Source organism: Zootoca vivipara, chromosome 12, assembly GCF_963506605.1.
Source record: "Zootoca vivipara chromosome 12, rZooViv1.1, whole genome shotgun sequence".
NCBI classification, from domain to species: Eukaryota; Metazoa; Chordata; class Lepidosauria; order Squamata; family Lacertidae; genus Zootoca; species Zootoca vivipara.
In genome coordinates this window covers 26,447,587-26,461,838 of record NC_083287.1, presented here as the reverse complement: position 1 = coordinate 26,461,838, position 14,252 = coordinate 26,447,587, and the positions used below count along the sequence as shown (strand labels likewise).

The 14,252-nt window shown below is 42.6% G+C and overlaps 1 long non-coding RNA gene across 1 annotated transcript in view; it reads left to right on the top strand.

Moving 5' to 3' along the window:
* Nucleotides 1–14,252, top strand: part of LOC132592857 (uncharacterized) — a 53,874-nt gene that overhangs the window by 524 nt on the left and 39,098 nt on the right. The window lies entirely within an intron of this gene.

Sequence of the window (14,252 nt, the reverse complement as noted above, 5' to 3'; positions counted from 1 at the left end):
AAAGAGAGAGGGAGGGGGAACCGCTGGTAGAGAGCCGCTCCGTGGGAGACACTTGTTAGGGTGAACCAGGTAAGGAGAAAGCTTTAACGAGGTGAGCGCTAGGGAATGTTTCCTGGGTATCAAACAGGTGGGATGGACTCCCATCTTCGAGTGAAGCCATCGGGAGGGTTGCATTCGGTGCCTCTTGGTAAGGACTGGGATCGAGATTGGTGTAAATGCTAGAAATCCGTTCGTTGCAGCCGATGGGTTTGTTTGATTCCCCTCCCCCCTGAAAAAAGGAAGGCTGCCATCCTGTGCACGTTTTCTTGCACCCTTCCTTAGAGGCAAGTCCCATTGAACAGCGTGGGTTTTACTTCCAAGTTAGAGCGCATGGGATTGGTCTGCAGGTGCTGTGTGCTTGTGAGGCATATCCGGATTTTAGAGCTGGGGGAGTAAGTATTGTTGCAACTGATTCATGTGTTTGGGCTCTTTCAGGACATAGTTGTAGAAAGATGGGGCTGTTCTGGGTTTTTGTGCCTAACAGACATGTATTTCCACAAAGCAAACTTCCACAATGAATAACCCTGGATCCTGTAACTATGGAAATAGCTGCTGTGGGTTTTGTTTTTTGTTTTGAAAGGGGGGGGGAGTCTGTACAATGGTTAGAAATGACTCTTTTTTTTGGGGGGGGAAACCCCAGCTATTTTAATATTCAAATTATTTTATAAAATACTTAAAATCCATATGTATATATGATTTTAGAAATGAATAAAGTAACATGATGTGTGCTTGTTGCAACAAGCAACTATGCTATATTTTTACGGGAGGAAAATATATCTGCCTCTAAAATGCTGAAATGTATTCTGGTGGAGTGCAATCCTAAATATGTCTACTCAGAATAATTGAGTTGAATGGGATTTACTCTCCGGCAAGCCTTAAAAATGTGATCACCAGAATTTTAAAGTTGTGTTAAAATGTACAAGTCATGGAGAAAATAGGGAAAATAAAATAAAATAATATTTATAAAAGAATTATGTGTATAGATCTAAAATGAAGGGATAACTAAGGAGGTACATAATAGCCACCTTTTGAAAAGCTCTATGCCATTGTCAAGAACATCATAATAATAAATTACATATTTTATATTTTAAATTGATTTTAGGTGTGTGGAACTCATTTTCCCCCGAAATGATTGGGAGGAATTCCTACTGCAATATGGCATTGCTACAATTGTTTATTATGTTTACACTTGTAATAACATTAAATTCCCAGAATATCATTTTGATGTGACATCTACTCTAGCAATCCTCTCCTATGTTTAATTGGAAGTAATTTCTAGTGTGTTCAGTGCGGCTTGCATTAAGGTTGCATTCTTGACAGTGCAAACGTATCATTTACTTAGGGCAGAACTGGCTCCAACTTTGAGGGTGGCCTGGGCAAAGGGCCATAAGCCAGTGTTAGAGCATTTGCTTTGCACACACAAGTTCCTAGGTTTAATTTTTGGCAACTCCCAGTAGGGCTGGGGATGTCCCCTGCCTGAAATCCTGGGGTGCCAGTCAGTGTGGACAGTGCTGAGCTATGTGGACCAATGGTCTGACTCCTTTGTTCCTAAGTGCTCTTTGGTGGGCTGCCTTCTCTCTTGGCAGGCTTACCAGGAGGCAAAAAAGGCAACAGTGCTTCATGCATTGGTGGGTCATACCTACAGTTTTAATTTCTCACATTGCTCCCTGTTTGGGGGCATTGTGGAAAATCAAAATAGCAACTGGACCCCATTACCCAGAGGTGCTTAGAGTACCAGGCCGGGGGGGGGGGATCTTGCACATGCCCTGGTTAACTCCTGGGGCCCATGCAACTGCCCCAAGGATGCTCTGACTCTGAAGCCCCACTCTGCTCAGTGAGGCTAACTCCTTAGTAAGTGTGTTCAGAATAGCACATTAAGGTATCTTTTCCTGGAATTTTGTGTGTGTGTGTGTGTGTGTGAGAGAGAGAGAGAGAGAGAGAGAGAGAGAGAGAGAGAGAGAGGTCCCTAGTGTGGAACAGTGTGCAGAAATTTATTTATTTTAATTACCTTTTAATCCCACCCTTCTCTTCCAAAGAGTTTATTTTCACAACTATGAGGTAGGTTAGATTGAGAGAGAACAGTTGATTCAGGAGAGCTTTGTGGCTCACTGGGGAATTATTTATACATACATACATACATACATACATACATACATACATACATACGGGACCCAGGTGGTGCGGTGGGTTAAACCACTGAGCCTAGGGCTTGCTGATCAGAAGGTCAGCGGTTCGAATCCCTGTGACGGGGTGAGCTCCCGTTGCTTGGTCCCAGCTCCTGCCAACCTAGCAGTTTGAAAGCACATCAAAATGCAAGTAGATAAATAGGAACCGCTACAGCGGGAAGGTAAACGGCATTTCCATGTGCTGCCACATGACCTGGAAGCTATACGCCAGCTCCCTCGGCCAATAATGCGAGATGAGCGCGCAACCCACTACATGACTGGACCTTATGGTCAGGGGTCCCTTTACCTTTACGTTTACATACATACATACATGCAAGCATTTATTTCATACATGGTGGTGTATAGCAATATATACAGTACAATGAAACTATAAATATATACAATAAAACTATAAATATATACTATAAAATACAAAACACCAAAAAAGGACAAAATGACCATTTTAATGACCCCCCCCCAAAAAAACCCAAACAAAGTTGTATTAGCTTGTTTGGTCTTTAAGAGACCAAAATCGGATGGGAGGGTGCCTGCTGAATTTTTTTCCCATAGTATGGGACTGGTGACCCTATATGCCCAACTCCACCATCATTGACTAACACTTCCACTACATCACATTGGATCATGGACATCTGATGTCTATGTCTGTCCTCTGTCATGGTATCATGGTCAAGTATGTCAGCCTTAGTTTCACTTCTTTAAAAAGCTAAAAGAAAAAAAAAATACATCCTGACCTCAGGTGTAAGTGTCTTGAAATCAGATACAATGAACAGTGAACCACAATCACCTTCTTCACCCAACTGTCCTAAGGGTAAATGCAATAAGGGTAATTCTTGTAATGCTAAACTATAGCAAATAGAATGTTGTTTTGAGTACACTTGTATGCATATTGATGTGCCTTTTAAAAACGATATTTCATAGATTCAAGTAATGGTTTATATGCATATGCTTTTCTGTTGTCTGTTTTATACTTTTCCACAAATAGGTTTCTGGTTTTAATAAACCTGTGATGAATGTTGAGTAATTCCTGGAATTAGTATTTAGGACTTTTCAGTACTTTTATTAGTTTTTAGGACTTTCCACCAATTTCCTGGCCTTTTTCTTTTCATACGGGTAACTTTATATAAGTTAGCTTGACTTCTGAAATCTTGTGTAGTTTTATTTTAGAAATGTTGAATACAAGCATCCCTCACTGGAGCATTTTGAGAGATGATTTCAAATTTCTGATAGGTTTATGAACAAACAGATGTGTTAAGTTTCCTAAGGTACATAATTTGTGAAATATGTGCAACGTTAGAAAGAAACAATAATACCGTAATTTTTATCGTAAAGCATTGTTAAGAAGTAGACTAAACCATGTTGTGTTGGACATAACAATAGTTTCCATTGCTTTCAGTAGGCTGATATATTTATTTTTTTAATTTTGGAAAAATGCTAACATTACTGTTAGATGTTATTGTCTTTGAAACGTTGCAGGCCTCACCTCTATTTCTACATAAATAATACGATGATGGTACAGTGTGGTGTGGCTAGGACCCTTGCTGTACGCATGATATTATGTTGGCTGCATGTATTGAGGTTTGGTGGTGTCTGTATGGCTGGAGAAATTTTTCCCGCCCGCCGCGCCGCGCTCCCTGCCGTGCTTGGCCTTGCCTGAGGGCGCGCCGGGGAGCTGGAGGGAGGGTGCGGCGCGGCACGGCGGGAATGGCGAACTCGCGCTCCGCCGGGCTGTGCTCCGCCTCTGCCCACCGGCCCTGCTTCTAGAGTAGGGCAGCTGCCCTAACTTGCCCCGTGGTGGGTACGCCCTTGGTCCCTGGTCAGTCTGTATTACTAAAATGATTGTATGAAAATAATTGCAGGCAATTTGCTATAGATCAGCAACAGAACTACAGTACTGTATAGTGTTTAAATTCTGTAGGCAGTTGCTTCCTTAAAATATTCCTACATCAGTCTACCAATAAAATCTTTGTAGCGTCTATGACAGATACCTTTGCAGGGATTTATTCATTTTACTGATTTGTCAGTGATGATTCAGAAAGCCAAACTACAATGAGATCACACCCCCTCATCGGAATTAAAACTGGCTAATTTCCCCCAACTGTTTTAACATTGTGGAAAGAACCTAGGACTGCGATCATAAGTATTCTTATTGCAAGTGAATTATACTAAAATCCTTGGAACTTCCTTTTGAGTAAGCACAGGCTGTAAGTTTGCAAGAGAAACATTTCATCTGAAAGGTCCAATAAATATTTATGAAGATGTTTCTATTTCGGTATGAGTTTTTAAAACGAAATTAAAATACAATCCATATATTTTAACATTAAAGGTTTATAGCCAATTAGGAAATACATTAACTACTGTACATGTAAAATAGGAAATAATGGTTTTGTTTTGTGTTTGGTTTAAACACATTATGCATATTTTCTTGGTGATGTTTTAGTGTAGATGGATTGAGAGTGATTAGCATATACTTTAATAATAGGTTACCCGCACTGTAAATCTTCTTACATAGTTCTTATGCAAACAGAAGTCATTAGGGTCTTGAAATGAATATAGCTTCTTCTCCTTAGCATAACTGAAATCATATCAGAAGAAAGAAAACAAGATTTTAATACATTCATGTAGAATTCTTGCTCAAAACTCATATTTTCAGTTTACATATGGACATTTGCCATCCAGTCAATGCCTTTTTCTATGTTCACAATTTAGAACTTAGCTTTAAAGTCTAAGGTTGCAACTCCTTGCACATTTACTAACGTTAGGGGAACTTCCCTACAAATAGAAGTAGGCAGGATTAAGTTGTAAGTTACTTTTAAATTGTTGTTTTAATTGCTTATGGAAGTTGTGTTTGCATCAGACTTTTTAGTGATGAGATTTGAGTTTTATCCATGCAAGTTTTATATCCACAAAACTGACTTAAGTACATCTGTGACATGCGGCCCCTAAAGGGAGGTCTCACTGGTACAGTAAGAAAATAAACCTGCCCAAATATGCATGGCAGCCCATATCGGAAGTAAGTATTGATTTTTTTTTTTTTGCCAATTTCCCTAAAAGATACCTTAAAAACTTCATTTTGGGGGAGATTTTGCAAAATCTTTTTGCAATATGGCAACTTTGATTTACAACATCTGGTGAAGTGAATTCTGATCCATCAGAGCTTATGCTATAATACGTTTGTTAGTCTTTAAGATGCCAAAAGACGGCTGTTTTTGCTGCAACAGACTAATACAGTCTGGAAACCATTTAGGATCAGTATAACAATAAATATTTAGGATCAGTATAACAATAAAATACAGGATGTAATGAAAAACTGCAGTATAGAGCTAAAGGAGGTAAAAGACCCCTGAACGGTTAAGCCCAGTCGAATTCGACTATGGGGTGCTGCGTTCATCTCCACTTTCAGGCATTTGTCCACATACAGCTTTTCCGGGTCATGTGGCCAGCATGACCAAACCGCGTCTGGTGCAACGGGACACCGTGACGAATGCCAGAGCCCACGGAAACACTGTTTACCTTTCCACTGCAGCAGTACCTATTTATCTACTTCAAACTTATCTATTTCAAACTGCTAGGTTGGCAGGAGCTGGGACAAAGCAACGGGATCCCACCCCTTTGCACAGACTTGAATGCCAACCTTACAATTGGCAAGCCCAAGAGGATCGGTTTAGACCACAGCGCCACCCACATCGCTGAAAAACTATAGAACCTTTGTATTCATAACCCTTGACAATAGTGATGTATAAATTCAGATTTAAATATTTCTACATATATGCCCTGATCTTGAAAGAGTTATATCTGTTTGGAAATGTGGCATTTGGATTAATCTTCTGTATCTGGGAAATAGTGCTGTGTTGGAAGAAATTTCATATCTACCCTCTTTTGTGCTGACAATTCTAAAAGGCCTTGTTTATTGACTTCTTTTATGGCCTGCCTTTACTCTGAAGAACTCAAGGCTCAAACCTGGTTTCTGAGGTCCTAATCTGATACACTAACTACTATACCAAACTGACTCACTGATAATGTCTATCTATTTCATGGACAAATCATGTTGAGCTTCTTGTCACTGTACACGAAGATCTCTGGATCAGGACCACTAATCTAATAAAACCTGAAAGCATAATACGTTTTTACAGTGGGGAAAGTCGTAAACCTTTTCCCTCAAGGATATATGAGATGTTGTGTAACAGGAATTCTCTTTCATTATTCCAAACTTTTACCTAGTCCAACATGAGAAAGTTGTATAACACATACATTCTGTTAAGTCCTGTTTTTTTAAAAAATTGGACAAAATCCTAATGATACGTTTTTGACATCTATCATTAGGTCTCTAGGAGGCAAAGCTGTTAAATTCTGGCTTTGCTTTCAAAAGAGGTGGATTAGCCCCAGGCAAGAGTATAAGATATTCAAAAAAGAGAAGGCATAAATCCCAGATGAAAAAAGTGAAGTTTGAAGCTAAGTGAATGTGGTTTGTGTAACACGCATTAATTTGGTAGGAAGTATATTCAGAGTAGCATATTATTTGTTTGATTGGACTCTGAAAACTGTTGGTGGCATATTCATGCCAAAATAAAAAACCCTCTCAAAATATATTCCTTCTTCTTAAAAGTATTCACCTGGTTCCAAAACTTGTATTTTACTTGTATAAATAAACTATTATTTAACAATTTCTAGAGTACATAAACTGCTGATATACTGTTGATATGACTGACCCCTTTTACATAAAATTATTTGTGTTCTTGCAACTACCTGGAAATCTATGAGCTTTAGATTTAAAGTTAGAACTAGTTATTATGTGATAAAATCATAGAATACGACTATGCATGCACTGTGCACTTTACCTGTTTTAAAACTGTTTTACTAATGTTTAGTGCTTTAATTAGAAAGTAAATCGGCAGACTTGAATAAAATATTGTCAACTTGAATAAAATATTGTCAACTTGAATAAAATATTGGCAGGGCCCTGTCTTGCATAAGATGCAGTGCATGGATACCATTTGAATGACAATGCCCACCCCCTCAAATATTTTATTGAGGGTGGAGAAGGGACCTCAGCACCTACGGTAGGAGTTGGCTCCAATCCTGACCCAACTGCAGGAGCCCAATTCAAAGTGCTGGTTTTGATCTTAAACGGCTCAGGACTTCAATACCTCAAGGATTGCACCCTGAGACAATCACCTTCTTTGTGTATATTTGTTATATTTCTAACTGTTTCTTATTTTATGACGTTTTGCAAACTACTCTGGGATGACTATGCCACCCTAGTTTTGATTTCGAGAAAGGGTGTATTATGAAAAATATGCTCTCTTAGAAAAATGCATTGTAGTGAGAAAGGTAATAAAAAGATATTTCCCCTTGTTTGGAGAGAGATAGGGAGGCTAGCAGCACATTCCTTTACATGTCTACTCAGAAGTAAGTTCCACTGAGTTCAGTTTCTCCCAGATAAGTGTGCATAGGGTGACTTCCCCTGTTAGTTATGCTTATTTGATGTGCCGGTGTTGATCAGAGAAATACATCAGAGCAAATGTGCAGTCAGAAAAGTAGAAACTTCATTTATAAGATATAAGATTGAAACCATTACCATTGAATACAGGGGGGAAATCACGTTATTCACTGCTTACTGGATGATGTGGAAGAGAAAAAAAAATACTGTGGAAGTATTTATGGAATAATTCCAGTATAATCTTTGGCTATGGTACACCAATAGGTTTAGCCTTTAAAATTGGCTAGATATTCACAAATCCTTTAGAAAAGAGATGGGAAGGAGTAGAGTCACTAACTCTCTCTAGCCTCTCCTTTCCATTCCATCTGGTGACCTGTTGTTGCTCCCATTCATGTCTTTTTTCGGTTTGGTCCCACTGCAGTCAGCACTGACCCACATGATCCAGATGTGCAAGCTTGGGTTTGAAAGCTGAGGATAAGTGATAGCAGAATGTGAATTTAGATTGAATAACTGACAGTTGGGGGGGGGGAGTAGCCTTTTACTGTAAAACCCCCTCTATGTAAAGTTAGTTCAGGGACTGAGCAGTTTGTGTCAATATAGGAAAATTCAGCAAAATGGTTTTTGGTTTGCCATTTGTATTAAAACGAGAGCCAAGAGCACTCTAGCTATTTTAATTTGGGTGTAAAATATTAATAATGGAACAAAGCTCTCTTTTATAATTGAATGCTAACATTTATTGAAGAAATTTAGTAAAAAGCATTTTGCCAATTATGCCTTTTCTTTTATTCCACGCTACTCAAGGTTGTAATTATGAGGACAACTTGTTTTATCTTGCCATTGCTTAAGTTTTCCATTGAAATTAATTAATTAATCAAATGTAGCTCCCACGAGTCTGCAAGAGATGGCTTACAAAGGGATAAACAAACAACCCATTAAAGTATTGCCATTAAAACAAGCCTGAAAAACAATTTTGAAAATGTAGCAGCGGACAGAGCAAACCAAACTCATATTGCACTGGGCGGTGGGTGGGGGGAGGTACCAGTCACTGGTGATGTGGGAACACAAGCATCACTTTGCCAGTGTGGATCTTCCCCTGTTGGCTGCTGAATGTGCAAGTTTGTGGGAATAGCCCTGACAGGGTCACTGCTAGTGACAGCTAGTGCAAGAACTCAAAACAGGTCATTCTAAGAATGTGTCAAATAACAAGAGATCCAAAGCTGGCCCTGTCGCCATCAGGCAATGGCACGCGACTTGGTCTGGGGCTGATTGCTGTGCCATCTTCTGCCAGTGTGGTGTAGTGGTTAAGAGCGGTAGACTCGTAATCTAGGGAACCGGGTTCGCGTCTCCGCTCCTCCACATGCAGCTGCTGGGTGACCTTGGGCTAGTCACACTTCTTTGAAGTCTCTCAGCCCCACCCACCTCACAGGGTGTCTGTTGAAAGGAGATTGTTAGCCGCTTTGAGAGTCCTTCGGGTAGTGATAAAGCGGGATATCAAATCCAAACTCTTCTTCTTCTTTTTCTCTCCTGCCCATGTGCAGCAGGGTGGTAGATGTCGTGTTTGCCCTGCTGATCAATGCAGCCCCACCACCCACCAGGCAGCAGCCTGGGTTAGGGTCGCTCCTTAAAACATCTAGCCTGTAGACAATCTTCAGTAAAATGCTGAAGTAATTCAATTACGTAAATGTTTTTTTTTAAAGTCTGTTTGAATGTTGCTATTGATAGGGCCCTGTGTGCTTCCCAGGGGAGAGGACCCCACAGCTGAGAGGCCACACAAATGGTGCTGCATTTGTGTGGTCCTGGATGCTGCTTCTGTGTCTGGGACAACTTTCACCATCCTTTTCAAGTCAAGCAAATGCGTTCAAACACAAAATGTTCAGAGGACCAACATAAACTCCACCTGGCTGTTGGTTACCAGTCAGTTTTTCCATAATGCATCTTTCTGTTGCTTTATCAAATCCCATCTTTTTCCTTCTGAAACTGGCAAAGGAATGTATCTCTGTTCTGCAAAGTGGTCAGTGCAATGCTGGCATTAAAATTTTACAATAGTGATCTGGCAAAAGCAGGCTGTAGTCCACAAAAGCTTGTGCCACATAACATTTGACTCTCTGTGCCACAGGACTCTGATATTGTTTTGCTGGAACCAACTAACATAAGCTAACTCTCTGGCTTTTAAATGGCAGTAACAGCCCAAATTCACTTCAGAGGATTTCCCCAGAGTTGCATGCTGAAATGTGCTTGGGGTTAGACATGCTCTTTGGCCTTACAGATTGAACTGTTTTAGTTGGTTTCTTAACATGCTGTGTAAGGAAAGCTGCACAGTGTACTGTTCTAGGCCTCGCTTCCCTAAGCAGAGGGAACTTAAGGACAATCTCTTACAGGGTCAGTTTGTTTTGGAGGAGAGAGTGCTGAAGCCTTATGGCACCTGTAATTATCTCTTTTATTTACTACAGGCAGAACAGGTGTTTTGCAGGCATAGAAACAAGTACACACAGGCAGCTGGTGCCAGAATTCACAGCAACAATATGAGACAGTATCACCCCTGAAACCCCCAAATTCTTCCCTTGCAGCCCCCCAGCTACCAATCAAAACTATTCCTATCATTATTCATAGCCCCAGTGCTGACCCTGAATAAAGCAGACTGTTGCTTTCTTCCTCCATGCAGCTAAAATCACTGTCAAGAAAGGCATGATAATTTGATACAGCACTAGTTCCATGTTACTTGGCATCTGTTGATAGTGACCAAGTCTTATCAAAATGAAAGGCATTGTTTTCTCCATCCCCTTCTATCTCATAATCCACTTAATCGGGGTTGCTTCTTTTTTGTGTGTGATGTTGCTCACCGGTATGGAGTGTACCTCTTTTTTTCGACCCGTGGGAGCCATTTTGTGCTGGCAACCAAAGGACTTGAAAATAAAGAGCGGGGGTCGATAGCTCTGTCGGGAGAGTATGAGGCTCTTAATCTCAGGGTTGTGAGTTCGAGCCCCATGTTGGACCAAAGATTCCTGCATTGCAGGGGGTTGGACTAGATGACCCTCGTGGTCCCTTCTAACTCTACAATTTTGTGGGTGCTGGCACCCTTTTTTAAAAAACCAAAAATGTATAACTCTTGGAAACCAGTAACATTTGACTCTAGATCCAGCTCTTGATACACACGGGTCCCTTTGAAGCTAATGATTCCCCAACCTATCTGTATTTTTTTGTGTGCCCAAAACAAAATAAAGCAAAAAGCTTAAAACATAGAGGGATAGATATAGTCTGGGAGGACCTGTTGCTACTGCACCACTGAATGGAATCAAGTGGGTATAATCAGTCCTCCAGGTGGCAGGCCAAAGGGTGCCCCTGTGAGATATATAATAAAAAGTATGGTTTTTTAAAAAGTGAACTATAGACGATTCCAGTATCCATAGATTTAGAATCTTGAAAGAGGATTGGTTTTTCTTTTGAAGCAGTCTCATGCTGACATCTAATTACCCTCAAAGGAGTTCAACAACAACAACAACAGCCCCCACATAGTCTGTCCCTGTGCTATTTCAGTCAGCAGTAATGCACAGATTGCACTTGATGTTCCATTTTCTTGAATTAATTTTTTTTTTACAGAATAGTCACAGTTCAACTTCCTTCTAATTTTCCAGTCCAGTGCCTATGGCCATCAAGCTGCACAATGATAAGAAACATCAAGATTTTCAGGTGAACAATTCCATCTGGCATATATCATGGGCTCAGTGATGTGAGGTACTGCCTGCCTGATCTTCAGTGTGATGGTTATACTGATTGCACCTGAGGAATAATTTGCTCTTGTGTATACGAGTTGCAGTAGCAACTGGAGATGCTGGTGAAGCCAGTTCTTCCAGGATTTGGATCATAGCTGCCAAGTTATCCCTTTTTTACAGGGATTTTCCCTTATGCTGAATAGGCTTCCTCACGAGAAAAGTGAAAACTTGGCAGCTATGATTTGGATATGAGTTTTCAGGCTTGTAATTAGGAGCTAGGGATTTTTGCGCCCTAGACAAAAACACCTTCTGGCGCCCCCTGGGCGCATGCGTCATGACGCACGCACGCACACCGCTGATGCCCCTGCGTCCCCTCCATTGGCGGGAGGAGCGCGGGCCAAGGGGGAGCTCGGCGCCCTCCCTGCCTGTGGAGGGGACGCTTTGAGCTCCTCAGCGGTGGCGGCTGCAGCGAATGAGCGGTGGCGGCGGCAGCAGCGCCCATAGCTGAAGGCTTCAGCTGCGGGCGCTGCCGCCGCTTGCTAGCTGCAACCGCTGGGGAGCTCACAGCGTCCCCTCCGTGGACGGGAGGGCGCCGAGCTCTCCTTTTGGCTCACGCTCCTCCCACCTGTGGAGGGGACGCTGTGAGCTCCTCGGCGAGCGAGTGAGCGAGTGAGCGGGCGGCGGCAGCAGCGCCCATAGCTGAAGGCTTCGGCTGCGGGTGCTTGCTGCCACTACCGCCGCCGCTTGCTCGCTCGCTCGCAGCGGCCGCTGCCGCTGGGGAGCTCTTGGCGTCCCCTCCATAGGCGGGAGGAGCGCGAGCGCGCGCCTTGGGAGGGCGGCGATGGCGCGGGGGTTTTGCGGGACAGGCTCGGCAGCGCCCCCTCCATTTTCACGCTCTAGGCAATGGCCTAGTCCGCCTAAATGGACGCACCGGCCCTGCTTGTAATGCTTCCCTCAAAGTAATGTTAAGTAAGAGATTCTTCTTGGGCTTGGATTACTCCAAACCAAAGAAGAATTCCTACTGAAACCTCTAGTTACAGGTAGGTAGCCATGTTGGTCTGTGTCGAAGCAAAATTAAAAAATTCCTTCAGTAGCACCTTAAAGACCAACTAAGTTTATATTTTGGTATGAGCTTTCGTGTGCATGCACACTTCTTCAGATACACAGGTTTCAGATACTGAAACCTCTGTTCAACAGCCTAGCCCTCGGCCCTCCTTCCCTTTCTATCATCTGATCCCCAAGTCTTATTATTGATTCCCTTTGAATCCTACCTACCTGACTGGCATTGGCAGCAGTGGGAAGTGGTTTCAAATAGAAGAAAGGAGGGGGATTGCCTTCTTCCTCTCCTTCAATCTGGTTCCAGGATGAAAGCTCCAACAACCCCTGGAAAATTGTTTTCCCAAGGGCTGCTAACAAAGTCAGTAGCCCTTGGGAATACAGGATTTCCCAGGGGCTCCTGGGGCGTTTTCTTCTCATGCTGAGAAACTGCCTTCCTTCCTTCCCACTTCCAGTAGTACTTCTGCCAGTGAATGCAGTGTAATATTCTGGCATAATTGTTTTTTAAATAGCTCATCACTGATCACAGGGGAAACTTCACCTTAAACCTGTGATACAATTTAGTATGGAAATGATGCAATTTATTAGGATTAGGTTGTTTGCTGTTTAGAATCACGCAATGCAGTGTGTGTGGGGGCTCTAAAGTTTTGTGGTCTAATTTGCAAAGAAGTTTCATGCTAAAATGTGTATGCTGGCTAATTTTTTTAAAGGTCAAAAAACTAGACAAAGAGTTGTATCAAGAGTAGTCATGTTTGTTAATTTCAATGGGTCTGTCCTGAGTATGATTAATGTTAGATATGACGCAGAGGCCATAGTTTATATGGTACACCAAGACACAACCTGTCCATCTTTAGACGCTTTTACTTCTGGAATCATACGGCGAGCATTTCGAGATACCAGCACCTCATTTTCTAATCAGTATTGCTTTCTTCTGAACTGTCCTGTTTAACTATAGATTTAGCATAATGTACATACAATTAAGAATCTGCTCCAAAAAAATGCATCACAACTATTTCCTTTTCTCAGATGCAACAGTGAACAATCTTGGTTTGGTAGCCAAGCTTTTTAACAAATCATGGTTTGAACAAACCCTGTTCTGCTGAGTATGGAACAGCATGAAACCTTGTTATTGTTTTGCTAACTAGTACCGTGTTTCTCATATTTTAAGGCATCCCTACAAAATAAGGCATGGCACGATTTTCTGAAGCCTAAAAAATATAAGGCATCCCCCAAAAATAAGACATGCTGGACCCGGCATGAACCAGCAAAGGCAGCAGCCCGCTGGGCTGGGGTTTGCCTTCCTTGTGAGTCTGTTCTTTTACCTCTTGGCGTCGCTATCACTCACTCACGTCAGTCTCTCTTTCTCCTCCTCTCCTCCGCTTTGCGTCGGAGATCTAGGCTTCAGGGGCTTCTCCTCCAGCCGCGCTGCAGGCTATTGTTTCGCCCTGGTTCACCCCAGGGCTTTTAGGGGGTCGCTTAGCCTCGCGTTGCCCCTAGACCCCTTAGGCAGCAGCTTCGTGCACGGAGCTTTTCTCAGAGCTCCCGCAGAGCGCGTCCGATGCGAGCGCGAGGAAACCGGAAGTCGGCTCCCGCGCGCTTTGCCGAGCTCCAACGGAGCGGGAACCAGCGAAGGCAGCAGCCCGCTGCCGGCTTGGAGCTCGGCAAAGCGCGCGCTGCTGCCTTTGCCGGCTCGAGCTCCAAGCCGGCGGCGGGCTGTGCTTTTGCTGGTTCCCACTAAGTCGGGGCTCAGCAAAGCGTGTGCTGCTGCCTTTGCTGAACCCCGACAGAGCAGGACTGAGCGGGAACCAGCAAAGGCAGCAGCCC